The 18,826-nt window shown below is 42.7% G+C and overlaps 1 protein-coding gene across 3 annotated transcripts in view; it reads right to left on the bottom strand.

Annotated features, from left to right (window-relative positions):
* PLEKHG1 (pleckstrin homology and RhoGEF domain containing G1) overlaps positions 1-18,826 on the bottom strand; it is a 189,950-nt gene that overhangs the window by 129,021 nt on the left and 42,103 nt on the right. The window contains exon 2 of one of the 3 annotated variants that reach the window (XM_081140662.1): positions 9,735-9,793. The gene's annotated coding sequence lies outside the window, so the exon portion shown is untranslated. Of the gene's footprint in view, positions 1-9,710; positions 9,794-18,826 lie in introns of those variants that run through there. The other 2 variants (XM_081140663.1, XM_081140665.1) reach the window with 2 other exon arrangements.

Here is an 18,826-nt window from a genome sequence, read left to right as displayed (position 1 = left end):
GGGGGTTACTACCCATTTCATAGTTAAGAGAAACAACAGCCTTTCCCCAGTGGTCTCTGCTGGTGCCTTTATGAAATTAAGCAAACTGATCCAGCAGGAGGAAAGCCTCTGCTTAGCCTTGACGTTAATTATTAAGTCAAATCCCTGAAGCCTTGGCGCAGGCAAGAAAAAAAGTTCTACTTTTTTCTAAAGCTTTCTTTTCTAATGACATAGTATTACTGGGAAAAAGAGGGCAAGAAAGAATTTTGTCCTGTAGTGATAGTGGCATAAAGGACTGCAACTTATTTAAGTAACTTGCAATCTACACACAGACTGTGTTCTAAACCATTCTGAGTCCAGATTCAAATTCTGGAGTCTGTAACATATTTTCCCACAGATGTAACATTATAAAGGATATTTAAGTTGGGTGCTAAATACCACAAGGAGCCAGTCCTCCTGATTGCAATCTAGTTCCATCCAGCTGTCCAAGCCAGAAGCCGGGAAGGCATCCTCAGCAGCTCAATTATTGGTCTACTGTCCTCAGGCTCTGTCTCTACAACCTATGTCTGAGTCCTAAAGACAGAGGAATAAAGAACAGGAAGTATTTCCTAACAGGGTAATTTTCACTTAAAACTCCTTGAGCTATTAGGAGCATCTCCCCAGTTCTGCACAGAGTATAGTATGACTATACAGCACGCTCCAAAGAACAAAGCACTAATTGGCTTCCAAGCAGGTTCTGTGCATGAGTGACTCTAGATGGCAGTGTCAGCTGCATTGTGGGCACTTTCCAGTCATGGAGACATCAGCAATTCAGACCAGAAGATGAAGACAACCCTTGAGGAATTATGTAGAAGAACGGACAGTCTGCGATAGCAGGTAAGAATAAGAGCCAGGAATTGAGAGAATAAAATAAGAATGCAACAATTAAGTACAATAGCCCCACTTTAATAGACACTGTTGGCTGCTTGCCCAGCATCTATTCTCCACTTCTCCCTTCCCAACGACTTATTCTGTTTAAATACCCTTGTCGCTTCTACTCACAGGCATATGGAAGAGGTGCAGCTGATCCCACTCCCAACACTATGGTTGGGCCCTGATTAATCTAAGCCAGTCAGTGCATGGTGTTCTTAGAGTGGCTGCCGCTCTCCAAGATGTAAGTGGCCTTATCAGACTGGAAGAAGGGGCTTGTATTCCCTGGCTGGGGAGCGGTTCCTCACCTTTCCCTGGCACATATGGACAAGGTAATCTGTTCATCTATTTGTGTTTAGCAGCCATCCTGTGACCATTTAGGGGAGCCTGCCTGAGAGAGAAGCCCCCTAAAAAATGGCACAGCAGAAAGACAAGAACATCCTCCGTGATGTTCCTGAGTCACTGAGTCAATGACCCTTAAAGGCCGCACTTCCTCAAGAGCAGTTTAGTGATTTCTTTTTGCTTTAGCACATTTGAGTAAGAATCCCTATTCCAGTAGAAAATATCCTATCTATTAAAATGAAAAACCCCCAGTGAAACCAGTAAGCCACTGAAAATATAAAACCTTGGGGGTGGGGGAGTAGGAGAGAAAAGATGTAATAAATATGAATGTGCTTTGAATGTTAGAAAACAGAGTGTCTTACATACCTCTAGCATTTTCTCCCTGAACATACACTGATATATTAAAATAAAAATTCTTTAGCCCGTAAGTTTTCAATTTGCTAGAAATCTAAAATACAAAATGCTCATCATTTGCTCTAAATGGTTTAGGAACCACATTTTCCTGAACCAAGATACCATATTATTTTACTCATTTACTGAGCCACTGCTCCGTATACAAGAGTGAGCAAAACTAAATAACTTGCCTTTAAGGCTAAACCTTGGTGGTAGTTGCGGGGAGACAATTAATCCTCTCTAGTTATAAATGTAAACATCTAATGTTTAAATTGGTGCTCCCAAGGCATGGATGATTTGTTTAATTGTAAGTCTGAATGAACTTCCGAGAAGTGGTTAGAAATAATGAGAAGAAAAGTCTTCTTGGCTGTCTTTCAAGATGGTCAGAAGAAGAATCAGGGAGAAAGAAAAGTAAAGTGTTCAATTCTCCCAGCAGGTCAGCTGGTCATGTCAACGACCCCACCCCATCTGTTTCTCTGTTCTCTCAAGCCACCCCCTGAGCATCATAATCGTTTTCATAAGTGTTTCAAGTTTCTCAGATAGGAAAGCTCATATTCATAAAAAAATCATAAACACGGACCACGCTGAAAGTTTATGTCGTGCTGAAGGACCACATAGCTGAGGCTGGCCTAGTGACAGGGCGGTGGAAGGGGTCACCGAGCTCCGAGGGGAGGGAGCCCTGGGTCCGCCGCCAGGAGCCAGCCGTCGGGTTTCGGCTCCGGCCCGCTCACCTCTACGGGGACAGGCAGGACCAATCTAACCATGGGGCACGTTCCAGAGGGCTGCTGGTAAAGGGGTTTTTAATCTCTACAGGAAAATGTGTTCCAGGTTCCAATGGTGTATCCAGGGTGAGGCAAAAACAGGTTTACAGTTGTTTGAATGAAAACTAACACAATAATAAATAATAACACAAGAATAAGCTCTGCGTTCTGCATACTCACAACTGTAACCTACGTTTGCCCACCCCGGGTGGTTGCCGGCTCCGCCTATAAAACCTTTTTAACCCATAAGGATCCTCCAGTGTGGGATCTAAGCACAGCTTAGCAGTTTCCAGGGAAGAGTCTGAGCCTAAGACGGGAAGGCGAGTGGTTGGGAGGAGGGTGGGCAGGGGCAGGGGCAGGGGCAGGGGCAGGGCAGGGGCAGGGCAGGGGCAGGGGCCTCCTATTCTCCCTCTCCTCCCCTCCAGCCTACAAGCTCTGGCTGGGGCCGGGGGGCGGAGCAGCACCTCCCCGGCGCGGTGCTTCTCCTCTCTTCGGGGCTGCTCCCTCTGCCCTTCGTCCCTAAGGGGCCCCAACAGGCCCCCACTCCCGTGGTCTCCTCGCCCTGTTCGGATACCAGGCCCCATCGACCCCGTGCATCTCAAAGCCTTCCACCTGCACTCTCGCCGCAAAATAAGTGAGAATGCCTGGGCCTTGGAGTTTCAAAATGAAAACTGGGCCAAAAATAAAAAATGTACGTACAACTATAAAGTGCTAGACAACTGCCTTCTATCCCTGCTCTGATGCTCTCCTGGAGGGATCGCTCTTCTGTGTCTGTGTCATTATGGTTTTGTAGTTCATGTGTCTGTCTCTAGGGTCCAAAATCAAGATACATCGCCTAATAAAAAATGTTTATGCCTCAATCCCTAGTGGTGGGAAGTTCTTCAGGAGAGGAGGCTTCTCCACAAATTTTGGAATTTCAATTGTTTATGGGAACCATGGGGAAGATAGTTAGTGATGGAAACTGGCCCCCCAAATGGCCCTAAGTGCATTTCTGGTACAGTTGGAGTTAACAGGCTATATCTGCCGGAGGTCTTCCCATGCCTAGCTTTATGTTTAATGAGGAAATAATGCACTCGGAAATATTTTTCAAATGAACTTCTGGAGCGCAACCCTGGCTTACATTGAAGATGGCCACACATAGCTCATGCCTGGCATGCACATGGTTCTACAGCATCCTTACTAGTTCCCAGTCTCTCCCTACAGAATCCTAGCCTTGCATTCAAACATTCAAAGTTTTCTTTGGAAGGGGCATTTTGCTAAGAGAGAGATCTTCCTAGATCCCAGTGGTGGGGTGTGCGAGCCAGCCTGCGCCTCTGTGCCCTCTGAGGCTGTATCTAGCGTTGTCTCCCAGACAGTGAGGCTGAGGGCACAAGGCAAAGAATTCAGTCCCTGAGCCAGGCATTCCAGGGGAGGACACCTAGCCACAGCTGGCGGGGCGTGGTTTCCAACTCTTCACTCCTGTCCTTGACCCCAAAGAGGAAGAAAGAATGTCATTCCTGGGGGAGGGCGCTTCCAATGGGTCTCAGAAAGTTCCTTTCACAACTTTAACCCTGGCAAGCCAAGGACGCCTCTCTTTTCCTTAGACAAATATTTCAACAAAAATTACTCTTTTATGTAGGCAAAATATTGCCAAAATTAGTGATGTATAATTTGTTCAGGAACAGACCTAACACAAGTGCATTTAGATGTGCTTTTTAGATGAACCACATGCGTTGGCCGGTGAAACTTGCCTGTGACTTGTTTTGAATGAGTTTCTTTCACCAAACCTCATACTGGTTAAAGAGGGTGTCCCCGAACCTGCAGTTAAGGTTATAAATAAAGCATGGGGTTTTAAAACCTGGCTCTGAATATCCAGTGATAAAACAAAGTGAAAAAGCCCATAATTAACACAACAATTCCTTGGGTTTGAAAGTGCCACCACGCCTTTATTTCCACACCAGGTCTTTTAGGGCTCTTCCTCAGGCTTGTTTCCAGGACCATCCTCCCCATAAGACTCTCCCAAAGGACACCCCGGCAGGGGGAGGGAAGAAAGAGCTATCAAAGAGGCACAGGAGGAAAATGAAGGTCCACCCAAGAAAACATTTACGCCTGGAAAATAATAGTTATGAAGAGAACTGGAGTATTTCCTAATATGGAGTTAGGCCAAGAAAAAGCATGACATGTTTTAAGGTTTCCCAGGGTTTAAAAGACAGTTTTATCAGAAATATTGCACAGTATACTTTCTTGGAGTTTTAAAATTTACTCTGCAGTATTCTTCACATTCAAACTATGAACAAAGAAATTTGGGCTAATCGTGCTAGATGGAGGCACCCACCTGTGAATCCTCTGTACTTAAAACCAAGTCAGCTCATTGACTATTTATGCGCATACGTGAAATTTCTTAATTTTGCTTCAAAAGAGTTTGGGAATAGTTACATATAAAGCGCCAGGCCATGTACCATGCGTATGACCTAGTCCTGCCTCTACATTCCTTCGGTCCATTAGAGCAGGAATTAACAGCACTCAAGGAGGCATTTCGAGAAGGATTTTCAAGATCACAAAGCGGCGTCAAGAGGCACCACATAATTAAAATTGCTAAATGAATTGTTCGGCGGCTCACTGATACAGCAGCCTCGAGGAGAGGGCCGATAAAATCAGGTTGGAGTAATTTAAAAAGGAGGAGAAATTTGAACTGAATTTAAAAGGACAGATAAGGTCTAGATAACAGCATTACTGCTACTGCCCTCTAGCTCCATTTGAGAGCCTGCCAAGGGCCAGGCTCTCGCTGCGGTTGGCACCATGCACGCTCTCTCCAGATGGGCAAGAAGCTGCCGGGAGCTAGTTGTCACGGCTTTAAAGTGAGGGTGGCAAAAGCATGCCCGAGGCACCCCAGGAAGCGGGGGCTGAGGCCCACGCCCGGGCCCCGCTGACCCCAGAGCCCACTGCGCTTCTCTCCCCCCGACCCCAGGGGCAGAGAGGGGTCTGGATGGCACAAAACACACTCTCCTAGAACAGTTGATTTAAAGATGAAAAAAAAAAAGACTGGAGCATAGGGAGCAAGTGACAACATGTCAGGTGAATTTTAGACCAGACACCTGACATAATGAACCCAGCACTTTGGGTGGACCGGGCTGGCGGGCAGAATGGACTGGACGGTCCCGAGTTCAGAAAAGCCACAGAGAAGGAGGGGCCGGTCCGTGTGCCCCTGTGGCGACAGGGAGCCAGCACGTGGCGGGCTGGGCAGCTCTGATCATTCCACGGGAGTGGAGGCTTGGGCTTGCACTTGGTGTTTGTAACCAGTCACGTTCCGTGTGACTGTGGGCAGTGACTTCAATCTCCGAGAGCCTGTTTCCTAACCTGTCTGGTCCAATCCATGGTAAGAGCTGCCCAAGGCTAAGAGAATAAGAAAAAGTGTATAGCGTCTAGTGCGTGGGAAATGATCGCGTGTTCCCTCCTTCCTTCCCTTCATAGAGGTCATGGAAATGGAAAAGAAGGGGAGAGGCAGGCGGTGAGGTCCATGTAGTGAGATCTGGTGACAGATTAGACATTGGGGGTCGGGGTGGGGAGGGGACGAGAGGAGGCAGATGTGCATCTGAAATGATAAGCCTGCATGAAAATACCTTCGTTTTTCTCAAACGGGAGTCAGGAAAAAGGGGCAGTTTTAAGAACAAGTGACCTTAGAGGTGACTGGAAGATTCCCCATTGAAAATACCCAGGAAAGAGTTAGAAATGAGACAGGAGGCTTAGGAAGAAAAGGGAAGCCAGAGCAGGACAACTTGGCGACCACTTGCTTACGAGCCTGCTCGCTATAATGGTCCACCTATGAGGACCTCATGAAGTTGCTCAACTGTTTTTCTTTGAATGACTAAGCTTTAGAAATCAAAGGAATATATATGAAGTTACAACATTTTAAGAAACCAAACCCCACATTTTTTAAGACAAAGAATATTAAAAGAAAATAGTCTACTTAATACAGGACTTAAGATCAATTGCAACTCCGTGTCTTTCGATTTTAAAACACAATGACGGCTTTAATGCCCGACTTAGCTCTAAAACTCTTTATCACAGGCGTAATCTCCCTCCAGAGCAAGCTTTCCTTATGGCATAGAAAAGGCAGGATGGTGTAAGGCAATAATAAAACACAGATCTCTAAAAGTATGCAGATCTCGAAAAATGCAGCTGAAATTGTGATGGTTGGGATCTGAGTGAGAGAGAAGAAAGGGGCCAAGACACAGGGTGGAGAGGGCGGGGGCGGGGAGATGAGAGCAGCTTGGCTTTGTTCATCCAACATGAATACAGGCCTAGATTACCTAAAGCCAGGGTGGATAATTCTGTTTTACTGACTTCTTAAGCTTGGCGAATCTGGTCCATTGCTTCTACAAGTTTCTCAAATATTACAACTAATTCTCTGTTCCAGACACTGGATTCATGATCCACTGCGGCTGAAAGCAGACCTGGGACCACTAAGCGCATCTGGTTCTTTTGACACTTTACATGATGGTTTTTCCGCGCCTATGAGATGGTCACTGGGCAGGCCCCTGGCAGGTCTGTCCCAGGTTCATTGTCAGCTGCAGATGTTAAAAACCTGAAACCTTCAATATTCTGTGATCCCACACTTCATGGGGATATGCTATGCTGTGTGGTTTCTATAACACACCAATCGCCTAATAAATGAGTAACTTGTTAACCTTTATGTATCTAAAGTTATTATATCACTTTTCACCTTTAATTATAATAAAAGAAAACAATTTTCATGACACCGCATGTCAAGAAATAATCGGGGATTTTGCAACAGAAGAAGCTGAAGGAAAGCGTCTCGCTGACTTTCAAAGACTCCACAGGGCACTGAGTCCCTGTCCTCCGGGGCTGTGCCAGGAATTGCACTGATGGTTATATTATTAGCAACGTCTAGCTCAATACAACAACTTACTTATTCACAATGTGAATCATTTATGTTGCAGCCACTGATGATCCTTCTAATAGCTGCCTTCCGACACATCTATCCGCCCTAAGTAAGGCACTTAGAAGGCACCAGTAACACAGCAGCAAGGTCACTCAGAGGACATGTGAAGGGAGCGGTGTCGACTGCCCCCTAAGCACGCCTTTACCATACTGTGTGAGACTTTGGGGTAATAAGCCACAATACTCCCTTCCCACGAAGGCTTCAGCGTCAAGACTCCACACTTTTGAGGTGATGCAGAAGCAGCTACTGACCAGGGATGAGCTCAGCGTGAAGCCCTCCTGAGACTGCTCCTAAAAAGGCAGCAAGAGTCCTCAGACAGGGCCGGAGAAACAGGAGCGACGCTTACCCCCTGGAGAAAAGCTCATTCATTCTTTCAGCAAACATTTGCGCTTCTCTCATCGGCCTGCCCTTCTCTAGAGCATGCAGCTAGGAACAAGGCATTCAGAGATGCTGGCCCGCAGGCAGTGCATAGGCGTGGGGACCCGTTCTGGAAAAGCAGGCCCCCAGGCAGGCAGCACACCTGCTTGAGATCAGCAAGTGATTTCCAGAAGATATTCTGTGCACAACTTGTATGCCCACTGCCGATGAAGACCAACAGGAATTATTTCCTCCCAAACTAGATCATGGTTTCAGAAACAAACAAAACCAGACCAGCGGCGGTAATTGAAAATGTTGCGTACACAGGAATACAGATGAGCAATTACGGAAGAGCTAAATAAAATTCTAGGCTCCGGCAGCAGCAGGAGGCGGGGGGGGCACCCTTCAGATGGCACCCCCTCGGGCAAAACACACACCCCTCAGGCGAAAACACTGGTCCCAAACGAGAGGGAAGGATCCTGAGTCCGGTCTTGCTCTCCCTTCCCTCATTTTCTGCAGCATATCAATGGGTCTCTCAAGGGAGACATTTTTAATTTTATTCTAGGAAAACATAATGAAGTACCACAGCTATCTAACCTAAGATCATGTCACTTCTTTCTTTGTAGAAAGAACCATGTATCTTGCTGATGAGCAGACAAGTCTACAAACTCATTTACACAGAGAAAATCATCATTTATGAAAAACACACGCGATTATTCCTTTCGAATGACCTAATCTGTCACCTATATAGAGTACGCCTGACCACGACCCAGTGATGATGACCTTCTTGCGTTCTGTGCCCTTTGGCTCCTTCCATTAAACAAAATATGAAAAATTATATTTTATGACTACATTGGTATAAAGAAAAATATAATCCAGGCTGGGTTCATGATCATATACTCACTACTACCATACTCATTTTATCCTGCTTCTAAAAGAAATTAAAATTAAAACACTTTCGTGGCCACTAAAAGCATCATAGACCCTGGGCACCGTGCCTAATGCATAACTCAGCTCGGAACCACAGGCTCTTAGTGTTCAAGCCACTCAGCACTGGAGTCATAAGTTAGGCAAAAGATCTTCTGGGACTTTCTTGCCAATAATGAAGATCTGCAGTTAGAAAACCATTGTCTTACCAGTTAACAAAACACCAATGAACTCTGAACTCTGACACAAGCAAAGTCCTCTTTACTCCATTAAAATACCATCTGTCTTTGCAATAACTTCAAGTACTTTAAATATTTATGATTCCAAAAAATCATTATTATTTTACTAGCTCAAGGCAACAAAACTCTAACCCACTGTAACACTTGGGCTTTTAATTTTGTTTTTATTCTGCTGTTTGTTTAAACAAAAAGACCTGGTGTAAAACAGAAAATACAGCCTTGTTTGTGAAAAGTGATTAACGCTGTAGCTACCAGGCTGAGATTCTTCAGCTACTCTATCGTCGCGGTGAGCATTCGATACGCAACTGAACAACGTTAGTTCAACATTTCAGGTCTTGACCAATGGCTTATACTGCGGTCCGAGTGTGATAAATTAAAGTACTCAGGAAAGACACAGAGTAAAATAATTGCCGAGACTTAAAAAAGGGCACATGCCCTTCCTTCCCTTGCCTTTAATCTTCACTGTGGCTTTTCGAATATCACCCCCATAAAAGCGGACTGAGAGTTTCAATCTTGAACAAAAAGAATAGGTTAAAAAAGGGCAAGAAGAACTTTTCTGGCCAATGAGAAGCATTTAAAATATGACCTAAGGACTAGCTTATTAACTAGAAGCCCCATGGGAGGGAACGGCTCCTAAGTGCGTCCCCTATTGCTGGCTCTTCCTGACCCCCTTTTCCTTGCTCACGTCTGTATTTTGAAGCATGAGTTTTCTTTCACGTTCATCCTGTAGTTAGACTATTTCTTATTCTCTTACAAAATAGCTAAAAGCAAGAAAAACTGTGCCTACAGTGTGCTTACACAAAGATACCTAACAAACGTAAACTTTGAACATATTCATCTTTTAACATGGCTCATACTCACTGGCAATACATGAAAACAGCTCACTTTTATAGCCGAAGCTTTTCCAGCGTCGTCACCCACAGGCTCCTAATATCCGTCTTCGCCTGCAGTGGAAACACACACAAAAATTGCTCAAGTGAAAACGTGAAGATTACTTTCCCACATTGGTGAGGATCAGGGCTCATTTTAAGTAGCAAATGGAACACTGGATTCCAAAAGGACAAGATTCTCCCAGGAAAATGCCACATCTGTGTTATTTGTCCAATAGACCTAATGCAATAATCATAATTTAATTTTTAACAAGTCTTACGGGCTATGGCATTGGTAAGTTACTGATGTCCAATCTTGGATTTTTCTCCTTCCCTTGAAATACTCAGAAAATCCAAGAGACCTGAACTTTCAATCACACTTAACAACTAAGTTCAATGACTTGCCAGAAGCCAGGAAGAATTCCCTACCCAGAGAAATGAAACCTTAAGGGGTAGAAAGAAAATGGACTGTTCCACTCAGTACCAGCAATAGTGTCCCTACCTCCAAACACAAGTCCTCCACAGGATGGGAGCAGCCTTCTAAGGCCATAGCTGCTCTGTCCCTGAGTTCTTCCCTGTGGTTGGAGCCCGTAATTCCTCCCGTCTAACATCTATGTGAAGTAGCTGGGGTAGGGCGTAGATGTTCATGGGGGTGATGCTTACATCTGGCAAAATTGGGGTTGCTGTTTTTTGGTCACTAGTTTTGAAAAGAAAGAACCACAGACATTTTAATGTTTGTAGACTTTTGAAGGAAAAACAAAGGTGCCCAGAAATTTATCAGCTGGATATCCTCATAAAAAGTGTTACTTGAAAATATTCCAGTTGCTGAGGGATAAATCACAATAAAAAGTTAAGAGTGAAACAGTGGCCACATAGTAGCAGCAGTGTGTGGCCAGCATTAAACGCAGGTCAAGAAGGAATGGAGTATGCTAATTATTCTAACTAGTCCAAATCGAGTGCAAACTTTCAAAAATTTTTTAAAAATGTAATAAAGAGCTTTACTATAATAACGCCCCATCTAAGTCTGAAATCCTAGATCATATTATGAAAAATGGGGAAATGAGTGGGGGCCTGTAGTAAAAGTGAGCCAATTACATTTTGTACATGGAGAGTAAAAAAAGTAGTTTCATTTGTAGCACTACCTCTTTTTAATTTGAGAGAACAAATAAAGGAACTAAATATTTAAACTCAAAGTTGAAAAGCAGCAATAAATATAATATAGGAAAGGCAGAAATAAAAATAACAGCTGTGATTCACTATTCAGATAGTTAAAAGAGCAGTAGCTGGTGCATTGCAGAATGAAATACCTTGTAGGTAGATTTCAGGCAAATCTAGTCATAAAATCCACCTTGAAAACAGAATTATTAGAGGAATATATCACAGACATGAAGAGATTAAAAAATTAAGAGCGTTATAAGAATTATATCAAAATATCCTTGTGAATAATTTGAACCTCACAATGAAAATAGTTTTCTAAGGTGGTATTTAATTATTAAAACTAAACCAAAAATTTTAAAAGCTGAAAAACTAATGAATGTGGTTTACTTCAAGGATTAGGTTGTTCCCAATGTATAAAAAGAGCTTCTAGGTTTGAACAAATGAGGCTCCCCAGTGTTGGATGAAACTAGTACAGGCCTGCTAACCAAACCTGATGAGGCAAAGAGAGAAACAAATGTAACAGGCTTATTTGACTTAAATAAGATAGAAGAAGACTTCATGAAGTGCTCAGAAAACTCAATTCTAGTATAGTAAAATCCTGACACAACAATATTATTGGGCTTATTCTGGAAACATTCTACATATGGATCTATTATGCTCTCTCAATAGGTCACAAGAGATCAACACATATTCACATTTCCAGAAAGGCCAAAATGGCATGTGATAAACTCAGCACCAATAACTGATAACCTCTCAGCAGCCTAGAAAGAGAAAGGTCACTTGCCACGATGTTTAGAAAGATCTAAAACCAACAGAGAGCATTTTTATTAAAAAATCAGAGAAAAATAAAAGATGCTCACAATGCAACAGTAAGAAGAAATGAACAGACTACATTACCACCATCAGCAGGTGACAAGGTTGAGTACCTAGAAAACTCAAGAAAATACCTAAAAAATACCCAACTGGAAATAGTAAAAGTGCTATAAGACATCTTATATAGTAAAAGTGCTATATAAGATGATTTAAGAAAACAATTTGCAAAAAGCAATGTATTTTGTCCAGTGGCAGCAATGACTGGTCACAAACAAATGAAAGTGGAGACAGTCGTGAAAAATAGATCATATTCAATAAAACTGAGCTTATAATGAAGGATTTATATAGAAAACACTAACGGAAATCTTTGGGATAATGTTTTCCGCATGAGAAATGATGAAAAGTACAACTGTACTTTTATAAAAAGGGGAAATAAAAGCATCATCTAGCCAGGAAATTCAATAGGAGTTAAAACCATGAACTTATATTTTTGGTCTGTAGAAAGTGAAATTCCCTTTACAGGGCTATGAGACCGGCGAGAGAGCTTTTACAATCAGCGATGCTTATTTATAGGTGAATAACTGAGGACCTCAGAGGTTGTTCTATAAATTTTTTAAAAACCACATTAAGAATATTTGATTATCCGGCCTGAAGTGCAAAATCCACTGATATGTTACACTTAGGACATTAAATAAAAATAGAATTTTATGTAAAAAAAACCCAAACACACACACACACAAAAACTTTTGAAGGTTGGGGGAATGTTATAAATATCCATTGATGTTATATTTGTGAAAAGGAAATGCTGACTGCACGTCACTGAATCACGGTAAAATAGGTCACGTTTCATTGCTTTGGGCCAAGGTACAATTCTCTAAACTTACAGTCTGGAGTGTATGCAGGGTGATGCTTAAAATAAGTTATATAGGCAAAACACAACTAATGTGCTTTTGAGAATAAAAATAAATAAAATGTCAGGGTTGCTTCTGTGAAGAGGAGACACAAATCCAATATGTCACCATGTGCTTTTAGCTACAGTTTCTAAAAATAAGCTTATTCTTAATTTTAGACAACTGAGTGCAGACAGAGACTAAAAGCTTAGTGTCCCAGACAATAACGACACGATCAATTCTAGCTTTTCCAAGACGAATGGTAAGAAAAATCACCACAGAAGAGACCAACTTGGCTGTTTATACGCAGGATAAAACAAAAGGCTTGTTAGTTTTGGATGACCATCATAACCAGGAACTAGGTAAAAACAGCTTTTGATGGCTTGAATTAGATGTTGTTTAGACAAAGAATGATTTAAAAGTCATGTCTGATTAAAAAACAAAAACACTTCTAAGGTAAGGACTGTGAAAAACCCCCAAAGTATAAATATCTTACCTAAAATGTAAATTATTTGAAATACAGGAACCCTAAAGATTTGATTATAAGCACCAAATTTATTATCTTTATTTCCTGGGTAAAACACATGAAATGTAGAGTAGAAACCAAGTGAGGGTGGAAATTGCAGGACTTTAGACCAGGGTAGACTACAATATAGCTAACAGTCACACCGCCACAGAATGGCAAATCTCCGAATGCTCCTCCCCAAGTATCTACAGTACCCTCCAAATCAGTAACGGGGTGGTCAAGTAGACAAAAACAAAGAGAGTGTTTTTGAGGGGGTAGACAATTGGATCCTGTAAATCCAAAGGGAATCTCGGTTTGGACTAGAGTCCTGCTTCTGTCCCAAATTCACAAGAAATTGGTTGATCCAGGTGGGGAGGGGAGAGAATTTAAGTTATGAAACATTTTAGAATTAGAACGTCAATGCCCTGGCCAGTGTGGCTCAGTGGTTAGAGCGTCGGCCAGCACACGGAAGGGTTGCGGGTTCGATTCCTGTTCAAGGGCGTGTGCCTGGGTTGCAGGTTTGATCTCCGGCCACGGTCAGGGTGTGTGCAGGAGGAAACCAATCAATATGTCTCTCTCACATCGATGTTTCTCTCTCTCTCTCTCCCTCTCCCTCCCTCCCCCTTCCAACTCCCTAAAAAAAAAAAAAAAAATGGAAAAAATATCTTCAGGTTAGGGTTAACAAAAAAAAAAAAAAGACAGATATGTTTTTAAAAAAAGAAAAAAAGAATGTCAAGCATTCATGTGGGCGATTATTTAAATATCTCAGACTTAGTTCTTATTAATTAAACAAATATTTAGCACCTGTTATGTACAGACACACATTTCTATTCTCATAGAGACCTCCAAACCCAGACACTCTATAGCTTTTCTTGCAGTCAAGTCAATTTCTGCTTCTCATTTGATATCTCTAATTGGCCATTTCTTGTTTCAAAGGAAAACCAGTGGGCCTCAGCCACTTAAAAAGAAACCCTAGAATTTGGAAGTGGAGACGATGAAGAAGGGGTACAAATCTTTCAATAGCTAGTATTCATTGGTTTCCTAACCAGGAAAAATACTAGTTTTAGCCATAATTTGATTAAATTACATAGTGAATGTCTGATATGTGCCAGGCACTATGCCAGGCACGGGGTTACAAAGTGAGCAAATCATGGTGTCTCTGAGGAGGGCATCTCATGTTACAAAATGAATGTGTTCTTGGAAAAACCACATAGTCAGCAATTTTTAATAAGTTGAATTGTTTTCAGTGGCATTTTAACAGATTTATTAGGGACCATCGGTCAAAATGAAGGCCCTGCCCACTCAATCTTGATGTTATATTGGGTTTGCCCGTCTCATCAGGCGCTGACTGAATGCTGCACATAAATAAAGTTTATGAAATGAGTTGAGTTTTTAAGACAAGTTCAGTTCTTAGTTTGTATTATTTCCTGGGTTCCACATGATCACACACCAATAGTAGGTAAAACTGGTTAAAGTTCTTTATATGTTATTAAGATATGTCAGGCTGATCCTCGTTTGCTTCCCAAATCTGGCTGTGAATTCTTTTAAAAAGTAAACCCAAAGCAGACAGACTACAAAAGCACTGCCCACCAGATTTCAATGGCCCAGACCTTAGAATTTGCCATTTTCTGTTTGTTTTTAAGAGAGACTACCAGTTGGCATAATTATTTAACAAAGTACTGTTAATTCTAATACTTAATCAGAGATTAGGAGTTCCAGTAAGTGACTCCTTTCTTATATTCCCCTGTATGTCTCTCTCCCTCTCTTTTTCATTCTTAAAAAAATAAAAGCAAAGTGGGCCTCTTAATAAGAAAAGCTGGCCAAATAGAACTCGGAATTCCAACACAATTTTCCTTTATTTTTCAGTGTCGGAGATGCACTGGGCAAAAGTGTGAAGTAGTGAATGTTTTTTGAATGAATGATGTACGTTCAAGTGCCATTAAAGGCAGTAGAATTACAAAGAAAGAAAGTATACCAGTGAACAGATTGGATAGCAGCTGGATTATAAGTGCTGTAATATAGTTATCAACACTTTCCTAACTCACTTTCCTATCACTCAAGCAACCTGTGCTACTCCCAAAATACCTAGAATGCCTCCAATATCAGAACACCAGTGATGCCCCAGGCATGGGTGCTGAGGGCCCGCCAATGACCAGGACAGACACAGTCCTAGCCTTAGGGAACCTGCAGCCAGTGGGATGGTGCAGGAGAGGGGTCACAGATTTAGCTGACAAGAAAGTCAGAGGCAGCTTCAGCGACACGGTGCTCTCGAGAGCGTAAAAAGAACACAACTCTAATATTAAAATTGAGGGCTTCGTAACACCAGCAGAGGAATATTATGGGCAAGGCAAGGCTTTCCAAAGATCCTCAAGTCCAGACATAAATAAGGAGAAGAAAGGTGGCGATGAAAACGCAGGTTTTAGCAAATTCTGTACTTAATAAAACGGAGGAAGCCATAGAATAGACAAACATTTCGAAGCAGGAAAATTTTATAAGCAACACCTCTTACAGATTAGAGCCCAAAAGCTTCTTTCAACCTAGATTAATAACATTGAGTCATTCAGATGTTAGCAAGCAGCAGAAGTGAACACTGTTAATTAATAAAGTGAAACTTCCTAAAATGAACAGAGTTCTGATGGCTGTGGTTTGTAAAGTTGGAATGTCTCGCCAGGCTGGCGTGTCTCAGTGGTTGAGAGTCAACCCATGAACCAGGAGATCACTTTTAGATTCCCGGTCAGGGCACATGCCCGGGTTGCAGGCTCGATCCCCAGCCGGGGGCGTGCAGGAGGCAGCCGATCAACGACTCTCTCATCATTGATGTTTCTCTCTCTCTCCCTCTCCTTTCCTCTCTCTGAAATGAATTAAAAAATATATTAAAATAAAAAGTTCGAGCCTGGCAGGCGTGGCTCAGGGGTGGAGCATCAACCCAGGATCCAGGCGGTCATGGTTCGATTCCCGGTCAGGACACATGCCTGGGTTGCGGGCTTGATTCCCAGCTGGGGGCGAGTAGGAGGCAGCCGATCAATGACTCTCATCATTGATGTTTCTCTCTCTCTCCCTCTCCCTTCCTCTCTCTGAAATCAATAAAGATATATTTAAAAAAAAAGAAAAGTTGGAATGTATCTTAAGTACAACAGATTTTAGTAAAGGGAGACAGAAGATACCATGTTTCTTATGCTAGTTATTTATTCATCCAACACTTTGGGAGATAGGTTTAGAAATAGGAATCTTCGATTGCCTCTTTATTTAACAGTGAAGTACTAATTTTTTTAAACCAGGCTTCTGTAAAAACACTACTCTTATTCAGGCAACATATGGAAAAAACTGTTACATCACTTTTGAACGTTATATTTAGAGAGGTAATTTCCTTTCACTGACGGCCTTTTCTTTCTTTTTTTTTAAATTTTTCCACATCAGTCAAGAAAAACAGGCTTTGACATATCAGTTCTTTAAAAATGAACCACTATATATATCACAGAGCTTTTATTTTACATCCATCTTGAGGATATTTCACTGAGCTTTCAGGTTCAGGGGGGAAAGGGAAACATAAATATGAAGGGCAGACTCCCAGTCAACGTTTTACAGCCCTCAGCGAACACTGGCTTATTCATCCGCACGCCCCGACCATCACGGCCGCTGCTGCTTCCTGGAAATCCTCGGCTTCGCTAGTGTGGCCTGTTTCTACTTCTGAAAAGAGGGGAACTATGAAAATTGAATTATGCAGCCCACGAGGAAAAGAGGGTGACAACCGACATGGGCAAAGACACCCTGTCATTTTCCATCTGTCCCTGAGAAACTGATCTTCCCTTTTATTAAACGTGTCATTAGCATATGTAGTTGTGCGCGTACATTTATTTTTCTGATTTAAAAGGTTCAAACTGAACGTGAATGCCACTGAAAAAAATAGCTCGGGGAGTCTGAATTTACCGGATCCTCTTTTCTGCATAATGTTTTCGGTTTCCTTCATAGAAAACGACTAGACTTTTTCTTCAACCTACCTTGCGAGTTTAGATGATCTTTAATGTGGTTTATTTATTTAATAATTAACTTTCTTTAGAATAAATATATGTGGTTTCTAACACCATGAGCAGATTACTATTTCTTCAGATTCTGTTTACATGCATTTTTTAGCCCAGACACTTGGGTGTAAAACCCAGAACAAAGGGTGGGACTTTTGTAAGTGCACAGATATGCCAAAGAGAACACACTGCCACAGATTCCACTATGAAACTGAAACACAGTGCCTACTGCCATAAAATGAGAATTGGGTTTTTCCATCTTAATGTTCAGCAAGCACAGATACTTAGCATCTGTGTCCCCCATTAGCCCTATGTCCCCCTTAGCATCTGTGTCCCCCTGTGGCTCAATTTCTTCTGTACACGACTGCATGAAGCCTGCCCAATGCTTAGCACACGGTGGCTGCTCACAAATGATATTAAGTGAACAACTGCATGCAGTGCGCTCACTGGATTCTAAGGTATTCTAAGCAGAGTTTTAAACGGCAGAGTCCAGGTGAGATATAAATGTCAACGGGACACATCTTTCAGAGAAGAAGGGGTTGAAATTACTGGAATATAGGAAAATCATCAAAAGCATCCCTGAAAAAGATGGGAGGAAGCGGGACCCAGGGTCCGGGACCCAGCGCTAAGTCAGTTCTGGACACTTTCACTGTTAACAAGGGGCAGGCAAGATGACAGTTATCAGATCTGATGGCAGGTGGTGGCCACTGTGTTTCTGGGTGATTTCTATTTCCTCTGGGGAGTAACTGAATGTGGCGGGCAAGCGTGGCTGGGAACATTAGGGAGGAGCAGAAGGAGGTCACCTGGGAGAGTCAGGCATGGGCTGCTAGGGAAAACAGTAAGTCTGTCAGTAACACTCTGTGCACCACCGGCCAGCAGGTGACAGATCCTTAGGAGGGACGCTGTCTGGGCATGTGCTTAGCCGAGAGCAGGTAGGCAGGTGGGTGATGTCAGAGGAAAAGCCTTGGCTTTAGAATCAGGAGACTTGGGCCCAAGCCCAAGCTCTGCTGGAAAGGAGCTGTCTGACTTGGAGGGATCATCACTTCTCTTTAGGCCTTCGACTTTGCCATTTGTAAAACGACAGCGTTGCGGAAGAACCTCCAAGGTCCCCTCTCGCTCTAAAAGGGGTAAGTCATTCTAAATACCCAGTAATTAGTCTAACGGCAGCACAATTCACACAATAAAATCTTAGAATTGGACGGGAACCAGTTTCACTGCCTCAGCCCCTTGGCCTCATGACTTTCTGACATGGATCGTGTCACCAGCTCCGCTCTGGGCTGCCTCCAGCCCCGCTCCCATCCGGTCACCCGCACAACAGACGTGGTCACGAGACCCCTTTCCTTCAGTCCTTCAAACGCCCCCCTCGCTGTCTGGGTGAACCCACACTCCTCAGCCCAGAAAACCCTTCCCCACCAGTTGCTGCCTCACACACTTCACTACAACGCTAACTTGCAAACTTCTTTTTCAAAAAAAGAGAAAGATCTTCTCTGTTGAAGCATAAATAAAATAAGGGAGCTCTAATCCCCTACACATACCTGCCACAGAGACGTGGTGCAAGCACTTCTCGGTACCAGAGGTGAGAATTCTGTGGCTGAGTTAAAACATACTAACGTGAATTCCTTTCACTTTTTAAGGGAACTACGGTGTAAGTTAAAGCCTTTGCAAAAGAAATGGGCTTTCCAGAGGAAGTGAAGAAAGAATATAAATAACATCGCCCCATTCA

The sequence above is a fragment of the Miniopterus schreibersii genome (genome assembly GCF_964146895.1).
Source record: "Miniopterus schreibersii genome assembly, chromosome: 6".
Lineage (NCBI taxonomy): Eukaryota > Metazoa > Chordata > Mammalia > Chiroptera > Miniopteridae > Miniopterus > Miniopterus schreibersii.
Note: the sequence above shows the minus strand (reverse complement) of the source record. Positions and strands in the feature narration are given on the sequence as shown.